This window comes from Pleurodeles waltl, unplaced genomic scaffold, assembly GCF_031143425.1.
Source record: "Pleurodeles waltl isolate 20211129_DDA unplaced genomic scaffold, aPleWal1.hap1.20221129 scaffold_67, whole genome shotgun sequence".
NCBI lineage: Eukaryota > Metazoa > Chordata > Amphibia > Caudata > Salamandridae > Pleurodeles > Pleurodeles waltl.
In genome coordinates this window covers 2,588,999-2,608,476 of record NW_027150384.1, presented here as the reverse complement: position 1 = coordinate 2,608,476, position 19,478 = coordinate 2,588,999, and the positions used below count along the sequence as shown (strand labels likewise).

At 45.9% G+C, this 19,478-nt stretch overlaps 3 non-coding genes across 3 annotated transcripts; all 3 read right to left on the bottom strand.

The window, feature by feature from the left end:
- Positions 1–3,972: 3,972 nt before the first annotated feature.
- Positions 3,973–4,044, bottom strand: TRNAA-UGC (transfer RNA alanine (anticodon UGC)). Its single transcript has one exon. It is a non-coding gene; the product is annotated as a tRNA-Ala (tRNA).
- Positions 4,045–4,643: 599 nt separating this feature from the next.
- On the bottom strand, positions 4,644–4,729 carry TRNAY-GUA (transfer RNA tyrosine (anticodon GUA)). Its single transcript is given in 2 exon segments — positions 4,644–4,679; positions 4,693–4,729. It is a non-coding gene; the product is annotated as a tRNA-Tyr (tRNA).
- A 13,309-nt stretch (positions 4,730–18,038) lies between these two features.
- On the bottom strand, positions 18,039–18,110 carry TRNAA-UGC (transfer RNA alanine (anticodon UGC)). Its single transcript has one exon. It is a non-coding gene; the product is annotated as a tRNA-Ala (tRNA).
- Between the last annotated feature and the right edge of the window lie 1,368 nt (positions 18,111–19,478).

Below are 19,478 nucleotides of genomic sequence, written 5' to 3'. Positions count from 1 at the left end.
GGCGTAAAGAAGTTCCTTCGGCCATACTTGTAGGAAGGCATCCGTCCCTTGTGCCTGAGGGTCCAGCCTCCAACTGTAGAAACAAGGAACTTGACTGTTCAATCGGTAGGCAAATAAATCCATCCGACATGTCCCCCAACGAAGTTGGAGAGCCTGAAAAATGCTTTGATTGAGCCTCCCGTCGCTGCCATCCCGAAGGAATCGCTAGTTCCAATCCGATGTTGTGTTGGTAATGCCCGGAATGTATTCCGCCACCACCGAAATCTTCTGACTGAGGCAGAAGTGCCAGAATTCCTTCGCTATCTCTGCTAGGAGACGAGACCTGGTCCCCCCTAAGCAGTTGATGTACCTGACTGCGGAAATATTGTCCATTCGCAGCAGTATGCAACAGTGCACCTGGCGGGGAGCCAGGGATTTGATGGCAAACGACCCTCCCAGGAGTTCCAGGCAATTGATGTGATGGGATAGTTCCCCCGGGGACCAACGACCCCCGGTCTCCACAGGGCCGCAACGTGCCCCCCAGCCCCAGCGGCTGGCATCCGATTCTATCACCACATCCGGATTGGAAGGAAAAATCGCTCTGCCGTTCCATGCATCCCTGTGGTCTAACCACCATGAGATCTCTGTCTTGGCTTCTTCCGACAGGGGAATTAGTTCCGAATATTGAAGACCTTTCTGAAGGTGAAGAATCTTCAATCTCTGAAGGGCCCTGTAATGTAGGGACCCGGGGAAAATCGCTTGGATGGATGACGCTAGGAGGCCGACGAGATGTGCTAATGTCCTCAATGATATAGTCGGAGAGGCAAGCGCTCTCTTCAACTCTTTCTTGATCAAGTTCCGCTTGCTGATCGGAAGAACTAGTAGGGATGCCACAGAGTCTATCTGGAACCCCAGGAAGTCTATCTTCTGTGACAGGGTTAGACAGGACTTCTCGGAGTTTATGATAAATCCGAGGTCCTGGAGTAACTGCATTGTCCAATTGAGGTGGGTCAGAACAAGATCTCTGTCTTGGGCCATGATAAGAATGTCGTCTAGGTAAATAATTAGGCGCACTCCACGTTCCCTTAAAAACTGCACCACTGGGCGTAGGAGTTTGGTGAAACACCAGGGCGCTGAGGAGAGGCCGAAGGGAAGAACCTTGAATTCGAACCATTGGGAATCCCACTGGAATTGTAGGAAACGCCTGTGAGGCGCAAAAATTGGAACTGAGAGGTAAGCGTCCTTGAGGTCTAGACGTACCATCCAGTCCTTGTCTCTTAAAAGATCTCTGAGGAGATGGATGCCCTCCATCTTGAAGTGGCGATATACCATCCAAGAATTGAATTGTTTGAGGTTTAGGACCAATCTGGAGCTGCCGCCTTTCTTTTGAACCAAAAAGATGGCGCTGGCGAAACCTCGGGATGAGGAGAGGAGTGTATTACTGCTCCTTTTTGAATGAGAGAAAGAATCTCCTCTTTTATGAATTTGCGATCTGCGAGGGAAAAAAGGAGAGGCATAGGGGGATTTGTTTGCCTCGGGGTGCGTAAAATTCTAATTGGAAGCCCTGGACCGATTGAAGAACCCAAGGGTCCTGAGTAATTGATTTCCAGGTTGGGAGAAAATGCTGTATCCTGCCCCCCAATGTGACCTCCGAAGGAGGAATAACTGTCACCTGAGTTTGCGTTGTCCTGATTGGAGTTACCTCCAAGATATCCTCTGGAGGTTCGACCACGTCCCCTATAACGATTGGGGTAGAAATTGCTTTCGTTCGAATAACTCCAGCGGTTACCCTGAGAGGCGTATCTGGGGGCCTGGTATCTTCGGCCTGGCGCTCGGCCCCTGAAACGTCCGGCCCGGATAAAAAGAGCATTGTTGAATACTTTCTTGATGTTGGACTGGGCCTTGTCAAGGGCAGTGAAGGTAGCAACGTATTTGCTCAAGTTGGAAATAAATGTATCCCCAAAGAGCATACCATTGGCCGATGATCCTGCCTCATTAGTGGCTAACTCAGCGAGTTTAGGATCTAAGCGAATGAGGAAAGATCGTCTGCGCTCCGTTGACATGGCGCAGTTTGCATTACCTAGGAGGCAGATTGCTCTCTGAGCCCATTGAAGTATCTCCTCTGTATCCAACGGGGTCTCCGATTCTTTGGATCGTACGGATAAATCCAATATTTTAGTTAGAGGACCAGACACGTCCAATAACTTGTCCTGGCATCCCCTCCAGGCACGGTCTAGACCCTTCTTGGGATCTTTGGCGAATTTCCGGAGAAATGTTGACATGCTAGGATCTAATTCAGGCGTATCTGCCACTTTGCTCAGGAGGGAGGGACGAGGGCATTCTGACCTAAGAGTGTTTCGTACTTCTTTATCAAAACTTTTGCGTAATCTGTCTTGGACATAATTAGCCACCTCTTGGTTAGGAACCCACTCAGTAGAGCGGGGGTGGATAATATCCTCTGGTGAAAATAAAAGATTCTTGCCTTGAGAGGGATTAACTTCGGGCATCTGGTGCCGCGTCTTGCGTTGCTTTTTGCACGGTTGGGGTTCAGTCGAATCCTCTGAATCTGATTTTGATGAGGAAGGATTGTGGTAGCTGGAGTGAGAGGATTGCAGAGGATTGGATGATAAGTCCTGAGGAGGGGGAAAACCTCTATATACATGATCTCGCAACACAGAGGTTGCCATTTGTGACCATATTTCTGCAGAAGAACTGCCACCTGAGCGTTGCAGATTGAAACCCACCGTTTCGCCGGGATCCCCGCACTGTAAGCGAGGTTGCTGGCTACTCTCGCACAAAAATTCCCTTTTGGCGAAGTTAGATAGAGGTTGGGTAAAGGGTTTGAGGGCCTGAATCAGGGCCCAGTTCACGGAATCCTGCACATGGTAACCAAGTGCTTCCTCCACTCTTTCCTCCATTTGATGTTCTGAGGGTATTTCCTGCAGTTTGCCATACTGCTCATCATCATTGGCGTAGTACGCCATCTTAAATTAGTTTAAAAGGAGGAGATAAGGGGGGGGGGCAAAAAACCCTGAGCAGGTGATTAAAGAGTTCAACCAATCCAGTTGAGTTGTACACCGGTAACATTTAAGTGGAGGGAGTCACCTGCTCCTTAAATTTTTTTAAATTGTAATATTTGGTATAAAACCAAGGATGCCCCCGAGCCACGCTCTTTTTAGTATTTTTGCAGCCCCTACGGGCGATTTCAGGCCATTCTGATACTCAATCATGCTTCTCCGTGTTCACGCGCCGAAAACCTGGTCGGAAAAACTCCGAGCGGTTCTCTGCGCGTGCGCACGCATGGGATTGAAAAGAGGACTGAGTCCTCTTCGAACCGAGCGAAGCGCTCGTTCGGCGGCCTGCTCCCGGTCCACACCGGTCACTAGGCAACAGTAAAATAACAGAAATTAGCAGAGCCGAAGCTCCGGAGTACAAGAAATAAACAACTGTTAACGCTGCGCAAGTTCATTTACATCTAGAATCTAAAAGATTTGCGCGCGACTTAACTGGCTGCTGGAGCAGCAAAGAAGAAGGAGGGTTTAGGCTATTTATCGACGGTGATTGGTGGTATAGGGCTCATGGGACTTGTAGTTTTCAATATGTACATTTTATTGGCTGCTGTGTTTGTCAGTAAAGTTAAGAGAAGCATAATCCGAAGCCTCCGCTCCTGACATAGAATTCTTGTTCAGTTAGTATCTCTTGGCGGTTCCAGAACAGCAGAAATGTTGGTATTTTTGCACAGAAAGGAGGCAACCCTAGTGAGCAGGTGAGCCTCCTTCTGCGCCTGTGATGTCCTCTTTACCGCTCAGAGGAAGCTGCTGGGACTGCAGAGACCAGGGGGGTGAAGTGCGGGCAAAGTGCATTAGGATCCATTGCGCATGCGCAGGCTCCATGCTGTGAGGGGGGGTCCGTGAGGGTGGGGTCCGGGGTGCGAGGCTTGCACCCGGGTGTGCACAGGGTGAAGACAACGAGGAGGGAAAAACAAGAGCAGATTGGAGATGCCGGGGATTGAACCCGGGGCCTCATACATGCAAAGCATGCGCTCTACCACTGAGCTACATCCCCTGGTATAAATATTCCTCACACGCACCATGTGTGAGTGTAGCACTCAGGAAGACAGAACTTGTACGTGATGTGATTTGGTTTAGCTTCCTATAGCCTTCACCTCTTCTCGAAGATACAGCTCTTTTCTGCCTTTTCGTGTTTTCTCCCCCATTCCGCTCACAGGGATGCGCTTCGAAGTTAACGAATGACACTTTTCGTTCCAATTAAAATCTTCTCCGGAGGAAAAAATAATAAATACACTTCTTAGTATCTATGTTAATGGGAATAAATCGCAGAGAAGCAGCATATTTATCCTGTATACTAGAACCCCAGCATGCTGCATTGGTATTTTAAACACTATAAACACATTCATATATTCCGATCGAACTCCTTTATTCGTGGAGCTGCGTCAATAGCGCCTTCTTTGTATTTTATCTGCCGTTAAATAGTCCCGTCTTCCTGTTTTCTCTAATATTAAGTCTCCCAGGCTGCCAGCCCCGTTGTACGGCTCATAAATTCAAGTTACCAGATGAGCGGTCACTGACATCCAAGTGTTTAATGTGCAGTTTATCAATTAAGTTAAAAGAAAGTATAAAATAGAAAATAATAATAATAAAACGTCCTTCGAGCCGGATTTGAACCAGCGACCTAAGGATCTCTGACTTTATACTACAGTCCTCCGCTCTACCAACTGAGCTATCGAAGGTGCTTGAGATATGTAGGGGGCCCCTCTCTATACCACGTGCAGACACACATGCAGTGCCACAATGAAAATGTGAAAATCTTGTATTCCCTCCCCCTCGGCCATAAGTACAATGTTTACTGAGCAGGTACTCCAGAGCTCGCGAGAGGCTTCGGCTGCTTCCAGGCGCTGTAAATACCACCAGTTACTGTTGCACAGTTTAAAGCTCGGTAAGTTCCACAATAAATCGGATGAAAGAGACTTAAAGCAACAGAAATGATGACAACAGTCTACATTCAGAGCAGCCACATTTGTAAATTAAAAGCAAGTCTCCCTCATAAAACTAACATCCCGAAGCACTGACTCTCCAGGGAGGGTGAGGTCAGCACTGCAGGCTGGGGATCCACTCAAGCAAGGGGGATGGAGGGCTGTGAGTCAGAATTTTAGAGGGTTTTGCCAAAGTTTGTTTTAATAGTTGCTCCTCTGAATAAAAGTTCATTTGATGATTAACTGGGACCTGATCTTTGAGGCTTCACCTTTAAATATCAAATGGCCAATTGTGGCCTAAATTCTTATAGATGGAGCAACATTATAGTCAATTAGATCAAACATAAAGGAGCTTGTACAGTGCACATCTTGAATCAAGTAGTTAAAAGTGTGCTCATATATGTGATAAAAAAAGAAGGCTCTGTGAAATAAAATATGTGCTTAGGATCACACAGGTTGAGCAAGGAGGGCAGGCTGTATTGATTTCAGGTTAGTTGTGCATTTTGGTGAGAATATCTCTACCTCCCTCCCTCTCTCAATCCTGTTTACATCAAGGGCCACTGTTTTGTCTTTCATGCGTGGCTCACAATTAGAAAAACCGACACAGACACAGCAGACCTGACTCAGGTCCCTAATGTTAGAGGGAAATCTGTTAACAAAATGAGACAGATCAATTTAACACAATAATATAGGTTTAATCGATTTTTAGCTGGGAACAACAGGCAGTCTCAACATAGAGGCCATGACTGAAGTTCAAAGTTCTGGTTCAAACACCAGTAGCATTTATACTGTAAAAACCACAAAAAACTGTGGTGAAGAGTTCACCATTGACGTAAGCAACTACAAGCAGTACAGATAAGATAATGAGGTGCCTCTGGAAAGAAGCACATGCACTTGTTGACCTCATGGGTGGGTAAGTTACACTGACGTCATTCACCATATCTATTTTTCTGCACAACAAGAGATTATATGTTGCGTGCTGCTCATGGTAGCCCTGCCTTGCAAATACTTATCTGACCCTTTACACAATTCCCCTTAACACAATATGAATGACTTGTGGTTTTTAGGACCCCTGTGCTAAGGAAGGATACACCTTTCAGTTCCACCCTGATCATGCTGAGTGAACATTATGAAAGCAACAGTTGGTGCAGCTTTAAAGAAAAACTCTCTTTTTAATGTGGCTGGGGCCTCTTGTGTGTTTCAGCACAGCTAACTTAACAATGCAGCATGTATATATTTTTCCTAACTAATAAGTGTTTGTTTGTCCTAAATATGACCTGCCTTTTCTATTGAACCCACAGTCTGTCTTTTTTTAACATGTCATGTATTAAGCCTTTCACTACTTACATTGGTTTACAACTATCTAGCCTAAAATGCTTGTATTGGGATTTGGGAATTTATGTTTATTTGTATGTGATGTATTCTTATTCTTCCTACATCACTAACACCCACATAAGGAACCAAAAATGCAATTGTTAGGGGTGTCAGACCCCAAACAACTCTCCCAGATCCAAGCCACAGACTGCGGGGCTGAGGTCACCCAGTCTGTATATTCAAGTCCAGTGAAATCCTGTATTTTTCCCTTCTGAAACATCCTGTAAAAACATCAGACAAAGAAATGAGTTAACAGAAATATTTGAGAGCTGTCTAAATTGTTTCAGGATGATTATTGCAGCCAAAGGAGGCATAATTGTAATTGCAATTGTATTTATATATTGCTTACTAACCCTGATGAGGCATTAAAGCGCTTTTCGGCGAATAGCGTGCTACTCCGGAACCCAAGAAGAATTAGTGGTGGATTAGTGTAGGTAAGTATGAGTACAGTATTAGTATGAGTTAATTTGAGCAGAGGATATGTGATTTGTTAGTTGCAATGACTAGAGTAATGGAGGGATGGAGGAGGGAAGAATCCAGAAGTGTTAATTGGGAGTTGATAGTAATAGGATGAGGCTTGGAATGAATAGAGGAGAGGTAGGTGGAGGAGGGTGGAGTCTGGTGAAAGGGGTTAGGGAGATCATAGTAGTAGAAGGGGTTTTGGATGAGTCAAAGGTGAGATAAGTAAGGGAGAAGTTAGTAGGATTGTTTGGGAGAACATGGTAGTAAACTGAGGGGTGGGGTGAGCCAGGAGCTGTAGAGGAGAGAAGAGCGTAGGCAGGGTTATTTTTTAGATCAAAGTAGTAGAATGGGTTTGGGATGAGTCAGAGTGGGGATGGAGGATAGATTGAGAGAGACATAGGGTGATAGGGAGACAGAGTATTTTTTTAATGTATGTATTTATTTATGTAATTGTATTTATTTCTCCTCTAGTACAGTAGGAGTAGAGTAATAAATAAACAGATATGTAAATTGCCATCTTACCAAACAATGCTGGCAATTTTAGGGGGATAGAAAATGTTCAATTCTATTAAGGACACGGAGGCGAGGATTATGCTATCTCTATCTTTACTGTTAAAATCACAGCAGCCAATCAACACTTAACAAGATCAAATACTACATTTCCCATGAACACCTGTAGTCCACACATTGACAAATCCCATATTGGTCCTTCTGTATGTATAGCCCTGCTAACGCAGTCCTTCCTCGTTCTTGGCAAACCATATAACATTTAACAACAGGAATCTCCAACCATACTGGAACCACTGCGTAGTGCAGAAACCTCCAGATGCATAACTCTACTCCGCCTTCTTGTTCAGAACATCATGCTTCTTGCGACATTGGACGTTGTTTTATTTACTGTCCGAACCTAGAAACAAGGAATCATACTAATAACATCGTACTTGATAATCATAAAAACCAACGGTGGGCATTTGAACTTTTAATATTCCGATTCAACATAACATTATGCATATTCAACCGCGTGGGATAATCCTCGCCTCCGTGTCCTTAGTAGAATTGAAAATTCTTGACGCAACAGCTAGAAAATATTTTATTCTATGGCAGGACCTAAGGCTTCGGATTATGCTGGTTTAAAGCAGATCCACCGCTGCAGAAGCTACATCGGCAATAGGCTTATGATAAAAATACCTTACAGGTAGAATATGAAGAACAATCTGCTGCAGCCATGATGGCTTCTAGATGAGATCCTACGCAAAAAGTATTGGATGCCATGGCGCCCCCTAACAGAATGTGCACCAAATTTAGTAATATCAATCCCCGCCTTCCCAAGGATCCGCTTAACCCATCTTGCCAAAGTAGCTGATGACACCGGTTCATATGGCTTCTGTAATAAGATTAACAACTGACCCTGGGTGTCTGTACGAAACCCTCAGGTCACAGCCTCGTAAGCTTTCAGACATTGTACTACACACAATTTTGCATTATGAGGAAATGCTGGGTAAGAAATGCAACGTGAATCTGTTTTGGTACGTCTGGAAACAGAAAAAGAGACTCCAGAAGGAGTAAATACTCTACCAGATAAATCCAGAGCTTTGACATCTGACAAACGCCTGCAGGATACAAGGCATAAAGGAAGGGTAAGCTTTGCTGACAATTGTTTACGAGAGAAGTCTTCATTACAAGGCCACGCACGTAAGAAGCGTAAAACAACTATTTACATCCCATAAAAATGAATATCTGGGTTGAGGTGGATTTACCATCCTTATACCACTAAGAAGCTTACAAAGTAAAGGGTGTTCCCCTACAGGTTTTCCCTCCAAATGCAAATAACCCGCAGAAATTGCAGACCTGAAACTATTAATAGTTCTGTATGCCAATCCTTGTATTGCCAGTATGGAAAGAAAATTAACGATCATGTTAATGGTTGTCCCCAAGGGATCAACACACTGTTCGCAACACCAACCAGCCCATCTATGACAGACTCATATCGCTTATGAGTGGAAGGGGCCCAAGATTGGGATAAGAAGAACATAGCGTCTTCCGAAACTGCAGGCACTTGCCAACATCGCCTGAAAGTCTCCAAGCCATGAGGGACAAGTGTCCGGATATTACCAGTGGATGAGGAAGGCCCGCCGGATCCAAAAGTAGCAACGGATGAGACTGGATCCGAACCGGAAGGGCACATATTAGGGACATTGCCACTGGGAACAAGGCTGAGCCTTCCAAAGAGGGGTCACCGTGACCAGTTCCGTCGATCTCCTCCGTACCACAGAGAGTACTCTCTGAATCAATGCGAAAGAGGAAAGGCATATGGAAGACCATCTGGCCATGTCTGAAGGAATGCATCCGACCCTGTCGCCAGAGGATCCAGTCTCCAGCTGTAAAACCGTATAAGTTGGGAGTTCAGGAGAAACGCAAAGAGTTGGATTAGACAAGGACCCCATCGCTGATTGATACTGAGAAACACCTTGCGATCCAGCATCCAATCCCTGCCATCCCTCAGAAAGCGAGAGTTCCAATCAGCTATCATCTTGGAACCTCCCAGGAGATATTATGCTGTCACTTCTATGTGATAGTGAAGGCAGAAGTCCCAGAATTCCTTCGCAATTTCTGCTAGTACACAGGACCTGGTGCAACCTAGTCGATTGATATAACGTACAGCAGAAACTTTGTCTTTACAAAGTAGAATGCAACAGGTCGCTTTGTGGGCGACAAAGACCGAATCGCAAATGCCCCCACTAGGAGTTCCACACAATTAATATGGAGTCTCTGCTCCTCCATCGACCAGCGACCCACTTTCTCCACCGATCCGCAATGCGCACCCCAACTCCACCGGCTGGCATCCGAGTCTATCACCAACTCCGGAGAGGACGCAAATATGGCTTTGCCATTCCATGCATCCATATGATTCAACCACCCTGTTATCTCTGCTCGAGCTTCGCCCGGTAACGGAATCTGGTCTGAGTATGATAGATCTCTGCAAAGGTGCAAGATCTTGAGACGGTGAAGGGCCCAATAATGCAAGGGACCAGGAAATATTGCCTGAATTGAGGATGCTAGCAGGCCGACTAGGCGAGCCAGCGTCGTCAATGATACAGTCGGAGTGACAAGGGATCTTCTCAATTCTTTCTTGATCACTCTCTGTTTGGAGAGAGGGGAAGACTTAACTGAGCTAGAATTGAATCCACTCGGAAACCTAAGAATTCTATAGAGTGAGAAGGGGACTGACTGGATTTGTCTAAGTTGATCAGGAACCCTAAGTCCTGAAGGAGTTGGACAGTCCAGGACAGATGTTGGCTTTGGGCCATAATTAGAACATTGTCTAAATAGATGATTAGGCGTACCCCTTTTTCTCTGAGGGACTGCACCGCCACTGTATCCTCCCCCCAGAATCACTTCTGAAAATGGGATTACTCTCACCTGTTGTGGCGGCATCCGCCGTGTTGGAGCCGTTTCGATTGCCTCCTCTATAAGTTCATCCACGACCTCTCCGATATCTGGTGGGGTAGAAAGTAGAGGAATATTGATAGCTGCCCCGGCCTCGGGGGTAACCACTGGAGGTCTGGAATGCTCGACGGCCCGGCGCTTGACCTCTATAGCGTCTGGCCCTGACAAAAAGGCCTCCACTGAACATTTTCTACATGGATGTTTGCGCTTTATCCAAGGCTGAAAATGTGGCGACATATTTCCCACAATCTTTCACAAACTTTTCGCCAAATAGTAGGCTGTTCGCCAAAGAGCCAGCCTCTACCGAGGCCAATTCCCCTAACTTTGGATCAATGCGCATGAGGAAAGACTTTCGCCTTTTTGAGGACATTGCGCAGTTGATGTTTCCTAATATATAAATAACTCTTTGAGCCCATTCTAGAACTGTCTTGGGGTCTAAAGGAGCGTGGGACTCTTTTGCTTGCACCACCAACTCAAGAATCTTTGTGAGTTGTCCTGCGATGTCTAAAAGCTTGTCTTGGCACCCCTTCCAACCTCGGTCAAGGCCTTTCTTAGGGTCCTTTGCAAATGTCTTTAAAACCATGGCCATACTAGGATCCAGCTCAGGGGTGTCGGACACCTTACCTAGAAGAGCAGGCCGAGGGGACTCAGAGCGTAGAGTACTGTGTATGTCTTAAACACCTTACGCAATCTGTCCTGCACGTAATGGGCAACTTCTGGACAGGGAACCCATTCCGTAGAACAGGAATGAATAATATTTTCTAGATCAAAGCATAGATTGTTTAATGCTGGAGACTATTCAGTGTGGTGCGTTTTCTTCTTGCGTTTAGCCAGTTTAGGATCTGCACGCTCTTTATCGGATTCCGACTAATCGGAAAAGGAAGATTCACAGGCTTGTGAAGATGGTAAAGAGAAAGATCCAGAGGAGTCCAGGTAAGAATAGTGCCCATATTTGTGATCTTTGAGTACAGAAGCCGCAATGTGTGCCAATTTTTCAGCAGATGAAGCATGACCCATAGGAAATCTCTGAGAAACACCCACATCTGGTATCTGGCCATCCCTGATTTCATTCTCCGAGGGGGATCTCCCCAAGAGCTCACGCTGCCCAAAGCGTATAAGGGGCTGAGCAAACAGCTTCAAAGCCTTTATGAGGGCCTGATTAACCGAAACTTGGACGTGATGTCCCAGTGGCTCAACTAATCTCGCCTCCATTTGTTTTTCTGTAGGCACTTCGGGAGTGTCCTGGTAGTAGTCGTCCTCTGCGGCGTAGTATGCCATAGTTGAATGAACCAGAGGAGAGAAGGAGTTCAAGGGGGGGATATGCCGGGCAGGTATTTAAATCTTGTATAAGATATCTTTATTTGGTTGTAAAAAAAGGGCAGAACCAAGTCACCCCGATAATTGGAAGTGGAGGGAGCACCTGCTAATCCTCTACGCGCTACCACGGATCAATTTAACACTGTAAAAGTGCTGGAAACGGTCTGCATGCATGCGCATCTGTAAAAATAGAGGACGGACTACATCCTTCTGTCTCTCCCTGAGCGCAGGGACCCGGTCAGCCGAGACCATTATGCACCCCGTTGGGCGTTCCAAAGGGGCGGTACAACACCAGAGAGGAAGCAGTCTCAGTGAAAAACAGAACGCAGAGCACCAACAGGCACCGCACGTGCCGTCCGCCCACAGTAGGAGGTTGAGATCCTCTAATGAGCGCTTCGGTCAGGCACTCCATGCTGATAACTTAATACAAATCATATACCATGTAATCACTTTAAACCAATAATGAAAGTGAAATGTCTTCCTAGCTGAGCTGTGAGCAGAAAAGAAAGAGAAAGGACTGCGTTAGCAGGGACAGATATGCAGAGGAACTGATAGGGGATTGGTCAATGTGTGGACTAGTTGTTCATGGGAAATGTAGTTTTTGGTCATGTTAAGTGTGACTGGCTGCTGTGGTTTTAACAGTAAAGAAAGAGACCGCATAATCCGAAGCCTCCGGTCCTGCCATAGAATTGAGATTTTCCTAGCCTTGGTGTCTGAAAGGCTAGATTTTATTAAAGACACGGAGGCGAGTATTATGCAGTCTTTTCTGGCTTTAATTTCTAACAGCAGCCAAGTAAAAGAACTACAGTACCCAGAAAAAAAAACTACAACGATGACATCATAGCTGAACAGCCAATAGGGTATCATACAGCAATACTAATATCTTAACTGCGAGCAACAAGTCCTCTTTTCTTGATGCGAAACTAAAGAGGAGAAGTAACAAACAAAACGGCATAGAAAATGGAAACCAAAGTCACAATGTCCATGCAACAATCTCGAAAATGGCGAAAGCGGAGTGCCGTCTGGGAGGAATAGACGTTGCATGGCGAATCCAAAATCGGTAGGAGTTGTTCGTGTGCATCATGCCGAGCCAACACTGGAAGAGGGAGTTGGCACTGAAAGAAAGATACAGGGCGGGTTAAAACAGTGGTGGGATAATACTCGCCTCCATGTCTTTAATAAAATCTAGCCTTTCAGACACCAAGGCTAGGAAAATCTCAATTTTATTACAAGACCAGAGGCTCATATTATGCATGTTCAAAGCATAGCAATGACTGAATCTGAAACATGAGAAATCGGTTTACAATAAAAAGTTCTAAACGTACTTTCATTCGACCAATCTGCAGACTTGAGAATATCCTGTAGAGAGGATCCTGCCCAAAAGGCGCGAGAGGCCATAGCACCTCTGGCCGAATGGGCACCGAAGGAACTTATATCAATGCCAGCTAGGGACATGACCCATTTAACCCAACGAGCCAGAGTAGGGGAAGAAACAGGGTTATGTGGTTTCTGAAAAGAAATAAGTAGTTGGGAGGCAGAGGACGATCTCAAATCTGCAGTACGAGTCACATAACTTTTCAAACAATTTCCAACACATAGTTTGGGTTGAGAGGGAAAAAATGGATAATTGACACAAGCTAAATTAGTTTTTGTACGTCTCTTGACCTGGAAAGAAACACCAAGGGGGGAGAAGAAAAAGGAAGTAACATCCAACGCTTTAACGTCTGAGACACGTTTGATAGAGACTAGACATAAAAGCATGGTTAACTTGGCCGAAAGCTGTTTGAGAGAGAGCAAATCATTATTAGGCCAAGAGGTGAGAAATCGTAATACCAGATTAACATCCCACATGACATTATATTTAGGAGACGGTGGAAAAACGTATCTTACTCCCTTTAATAATTGGCATACGAGAGGATGTTCTCCAATTGGCCTACCATCGACTCTTTGATGTTCTGCAGAGATGGCAGATCTGTACATGTTAATAGTGCGATAGGCCTTACCTTGAGAGGCTAAAGAAGCCAGGAAATTTATAACTAAAACTACATTCGCTGAAAAGGGATCTGAATTCCTGTCCAGACACCAGCTGCTCCAAGGTCCCAAGCGGACTTGTAGGCTCTGGAGGTTCCAGGGGCCCTGGCCTGCTGGATGAGTCTAGCAGCATCTTCCGAAATTCCTTGGGTTCTCCAGGACGACCCGAAATTCTCCAGGCTATGAGGAACAAGGAGCCGCTGAGAACTAACTGATGTTGTTGGCCTTGGGGATCTAAGAGGAGGTCGGGAAAGTGAGGAAACCAGATGGGTCGATCGATTGCCAACTCCAATAGAGTTGGGAACCACGGTTGGGTCTGCCAGAAAGGGGTTACGAGTACCAGAGTGGACAGTTGTCTGCGTACTTGAGCAAGAACCCGGGGAATGAAAAGGAAGGGAGGAAATGCATAAAGAAGGGATGACGGCCAAGTCTGAAGGAAGGCATCTGTGGCTAGAGCCTGCGGATCTGGCCTCCAACTGAAGTAGGAAGGAAGGTGAGAGTTGAGGCGAGAAGCGAAAAGATCTATGGACATTTCGCCAAAGATGGAAGAAAGATGCCTGAATATTGAAGGGTGCAATTGCCAGTCGCTGGAATCGTGAAGATGTCTGGAATACCAATCCGCTACTGTATTCAGCCTGCCTGGCAGAAACACTGGCTTGACCGAGATCCGACAAGGAAGACAATACTCCCAAAGATGCTTCGCCAACGTGGAAAGAATCTTGGATTTGGTACCGCCTAGGTGGTTGATATACCTGACCGCGGACAAATTGTCCATCCTGAGGAGGATGGTGCAACCTACTCTGTTTTTTTGCAAAAGTGCGGATGGCAAAGGAACCTGCAAGCATCTCTAAACTGTTGATGTGCAAGAAGGACTCCTTCAGAGACCATGCACCCCCAGTCGAGAACTGACCACATCTTGCGCCCCAACCAGTCCGACTTGCATCGGATTCTAATACAAGATCTGGGGCGGCAGAGAAGATAGTTCTGCCGTTCCAGGCATCTAGATGTGTCAACCACCACAGAAGTTCTTCCTTGGATTCGGCGTCTAGGACCAAGGGATCCGAATAAGCGAGACCCTTGTGAAGATGACGGATCTTGAGCCGCTGAAGGGCGCGATAATGTAAAGGACCTGGGAAGATGGCTTGGATAGAGGAAGCCAAAAGTCCTACTAGACGTGCCAGAGTCCTGAGGGAGATATGAGGGAGAGATAGGGATTGACGAATCTCTTTCTTGATTAAGGATACTTTGTGTTGAGGGAGCTGCAGCACCGACAGAGTAGTGTCTATTAGAAAACCGAGAAACTCCAACTTTTGAGTCGGAATTAGGACCGACTTCTGCACATTGATAAGAAAGCCTAGGCTGAGAAGTAGGTTCTGACAAAGTTGAAGATGGTCTAAAAGCAGACGTTTGTCCTGTGCCATCAACAAAAAGTTGTCTAAATAAAGGATTAGACGAACCCCGTGAGAACGGAGAAAGGCTGCGACGGGTTTGAGAATTTTGGTGAAACACCAAGGTGCGGAAGAAAGCCCGAAGGGAAGAACTCTGAATTGATAAAAGGAGTCTAGCCACTGGAATTGAAGGAATTTCCTGTGTGAGTGATGAATTGGCACTGTGAGGTAGACATCCTGAAGGTCTAATCTGACCAGCCAATCGTGCTGAAGCAAAATGTCCCTGAGATGGAGAATAGTTTCCATCTTGAAGTGTCGATAAACTATAAAGTTGTTGAAAGCTTTTAGGTTCAACACCAGACGATATTTCTGATTTTTCTTCTGGACGAGGAAGATGGTGCTGAGGAAACCCGAAGGGTCGAACTGGACGGGTTCTATCGCGCGTTTGGAAAGGAGAGAGAGGATTTCGACGTGCAGAAGCTCGGTTTGATCTTGGGAAAAAACTAGGGGCAGAGGAACGCGGGATTGAAATGGGGTTTGATAAAATTCTAACAGCTACCCTTGAATGGATTGAATTACCCAGGGATCTGAGGTGAGAGAAAACCATGAATTCAGAAACAGAGCCAGTCTGCCTCCTACTGGAGGAAGGCCAGAACTGGAAACACTTACCGGAGGTTTGGTCTCCTTTGTTGGCGTAGCCCCTGTGACGGTAGCCTCTTGATCGACGGGGATAGAATCTTGGTTTATATCCCGTGTAGGTCTCAAGCTGGGATTGCTGATTGTAGGAGTCTCTGTTGGCGTATTGGCCTCTGATGGAGCGGCCGGCAAAACGACTCCTGCCTTTGCCGGCCCTGGCAAAAACCCGAGATGAAAAGATCTTTTTCATAGAAAGTTGGGCCTTGTCCAGGGAGGCAAAGGTGGACACATATTTCCCCAGATCTTTGATGAAAGAGTCCCCGAATAATTGGCCCTTAGCCAACGGGCCATCATCCTTGGAGGCTAAAGAGGCCAGTTTAGGGTCAATCTTCAATAGCAGACTTTTCCTCCTCTCAATAGATAGCTGAGTATTGGCATTCCCCAGCATGCAGATAGCGCGTTGCGCCCAGTTCGAAAGAACCTCAGGATCTATAGGACTGTTGCCCATTTTAGCCTCTTCCGCCAAGTCAAAAATTCTGGTGAGAGGACCCACCAAATCGAGGAGCTTGTCCTGACAACCTGACCAAGCTCTATCAACGCCCTTCTTGGGATCTTTGCCAAATTTGGTGAAAAACATCAGCATGTTGGGATCAATAACTGGGGTTGCCGTAATGTTATCTGGTAGTGAGGGACGAGGACACTCCGACTTAAGCTTATTGCGAGTAGCTTTGTCGAGGGGATGGCGTAAAAAGAAAGAAACATAATCAGCTACATGATCAGATGGATACCACTCCTTTGAATTTGGATGAACCATCAAGGAAGGGTCGAATAAGGGTTCGCCGGCATGGTCAACCAAAACATGAGACACAGGGTGAACGGCACCACCGTCACTCGGAGAAATTTTACACCTTTTCTCCAGAGGCCCACACAAAAATAGATCTGCCGATCCATCCATATCGTCATCATGACTAGAATCATCATCAGTGTCTCTTAATTGTGTAACATGCACTGGAGAAGGAGGGGGACCCGATTTGGAGACCTCTCGGGTGGAAGGACCAGAGGAAACGCCTTTGGACGGCACTGGGAGGGTGGCCGCACGTTTCTTGCCTTTATTAACAGGCAGTTTGGAAGAAGACATAATTTTGGAAAAGGAGGCTTCTAAATTTTTTGTGATATCTGACATGGAAACAGTCACTGCCTGTTGTATAGAGTCCTTAATAAGGGACTTTAAATTTTCTTGAAAGACTTGGGAATCTTCTTCCTCAGTCATAATGACAAAGCCAGTAAAATATACTAAAATAAGTATATAAAATAAGTATATAAAGATAACAAACCTAAATCTGTAGGAAACTGGGGTTAAATGTGAAGAAAATGGGAGGGAGTGGCTGAAGGGGCAGGAACCAGGAAATAGGGGCGGTTACCGAAATGAAGACAGAAGCTGACTGACACCAAAAGCGTCAGAGCGGCTGAAATGAGGTGGAGAAAGGCAGCCGGGAGAAAAAACTAGCGAAAATACGCTTGAAATGCCAGAATATTAGACGCGCCGTGGGCCCTGTCAAGAAAGGTATGCCGAGTATGACAGGAATGTCAGGAATGGCCGCGCGTGGACGCGCGCGTCTACAACGGCCGAAAAACGACCGTTGAAAGACACGCTGCAGAGAGAAAGGAAGACGCGCGTTTAAGCAGGAATAGCAAACGCGCTGTTATACAGAAACATAGCACATGTAAATAATTGAAAACAGTTAGTGTAAACAAAATATAGAACAAATAATGAAGGTACTTATCTTGACTGCGAGCAGCAAGAAAAGAGGACTTGTTGCTCGCAGTTAAGATATTAGTATTGCTGTTCAGCTATGATGTCATCGTTGTAGTTTGTGTTTTTTTTTTTCTGGGTACTGTAGTTCTTTTACTTGGCTGCTGTTAGAAATTAAAGCAAGAAAAGACTGCATAATATGAGCCTCCAGTCTTGTAATAAAATTCGTGTTCAGTTAGTATCTCTTGGCGGTTCCACAACAGCAGAAATGGCCGGTATTTTTGCACAGAAAGGACGCAACCCTAATGAGCAGGTGAGCCTCCTTCTGTAACATACAAAATACCTGGCCTGGCCCAGCAGAGCCGCCTGTCCCCCTCCCCTCCCCCTTGTGATGTCCACTTTTCCGCTCCAAGAGTCCTCAGAGGAAGCTGCTGGGACTGCAGAGACAGGGGTGTGAAGCGCTGAGAGGCGGCTGCTGGGAAGGTGCATTGGACTCCACTGCGCATGCGCAGGCTCAGGCTCCATGCTGTGAGGTTTCACAAGGATAGCACGTGAGGTGGGGTCCGGAGCACGCGGTTCGCACCCCGGCGTGCACAGGTCAGAGACAACAGTATACCAGGAGGAGGGAGCAGCGCGGAGGGAGAATACAAAAGCAGACTGGAGATGCCGGGGATTGAACCCGGGGCCTCATACATGCAAAGCATGCGCTCTACCACTGAGCTACATCCCCTGGTGCACGTGCATGCCTCAGGTATCATGTGTGAGGCTATCATTCAGTGAAGGCTAATGTGTAGATAATGTGACCCGGCTTAGCTTCATATAACCTTCACCTCTTCTCGAAGATACAGCGCTTTTCTGCCTTTTTGTGTCTTTCCTCCTTCATTCCGCTCACAGGGATGCACTTACGAAGTAACGAATGACACTTTTCGTTCTAATTAGTCTTCGCTGGAGGAAAAAATATTGACTAAAGTTCTTAGTATTTCTGTTAATGACAATAAATGGCCGAGAGGCCGCATATTTCTCCTGTATACTATAACCCCCGCATGCTGCATTGGTATTTCAAACACTATAAACACATTCATACATTCCGATAGAACTCCTTTATTCGTGAAGCTGCGTCAATAGCGCCTTCTTTGTATTTTATCTGCCGTTAATTACCCTCGTCTTCCTGTTTTCTCTAATACTAAATCTCCCCGGCTGCTAGCCCCGTTGTACGGCTCATAAATTCAAGTTACCAGATGAGCGGTCACTGACATCCAAGTGTTTAATGTGCAGTTTATCAATTAACTTAAAACAAAGTATAAAATGAAAAAAATACAACAAAAAATGTCGCTGCCCATCGATATCCCGTGAGTTTTTTTCAGAAGTGAGTCAGTGGTACGTGTACCATAGCTTGTAAGTATGCCGATTATACAGGTGATGCAGATTTAAGCTGATGCTGTTGATATGTAGAAGGACACCTTTCAAATTGGGCAAGTTCGCCTAACAGTGGGGACATAGCTACTTATAGTCCAAATAAATATTACCTCCTTCTCCGGCTTCCTCCCTCCAATGGCAGCAAAGGTCACTAGGCTCAAATATTGCCTGCTTCTCATCTCTCCAACATAACAGACGTATTTCCCTATCACGTGACTTCCTGTTCTTTTGTTTCTGTGCAGGTAATTATAACCAGACACAGTTAAATCATAATTAGTAGGCTGCAGCCCACCCTCAGGCTTACCATTTGTTCACTTCTGCACCGCTCTCGTATCCTTCATTCCCATTTGCCCATAGCATGAATGCGTCATGGCCCTCTCTGTTTGCCCCACGAAGCAATAGTGTTTTTCTTTGTCTTGGAGCACTCCATATGAGTGCTCGTGTTTTTGCAAGCTCCGTTTCCTCCCACCCACTCCCAGCCCTGTTACTTCTTTCCTGCTGCAGATCGTGCAGTAATATGTCTTTATTTATTCCCGTCCTCACTCGCCCTTGCGGCGTTTCTGTACTATTTTGTTACTTGCTTTAAATTTGGTTGTGTTTCATTATTTAAAAAAACTGAAATGGAAACTGACGTTCCTAAATTACTAAAGGCAAATGTTTTCCTGCGGCCCAAGCCTTTTAG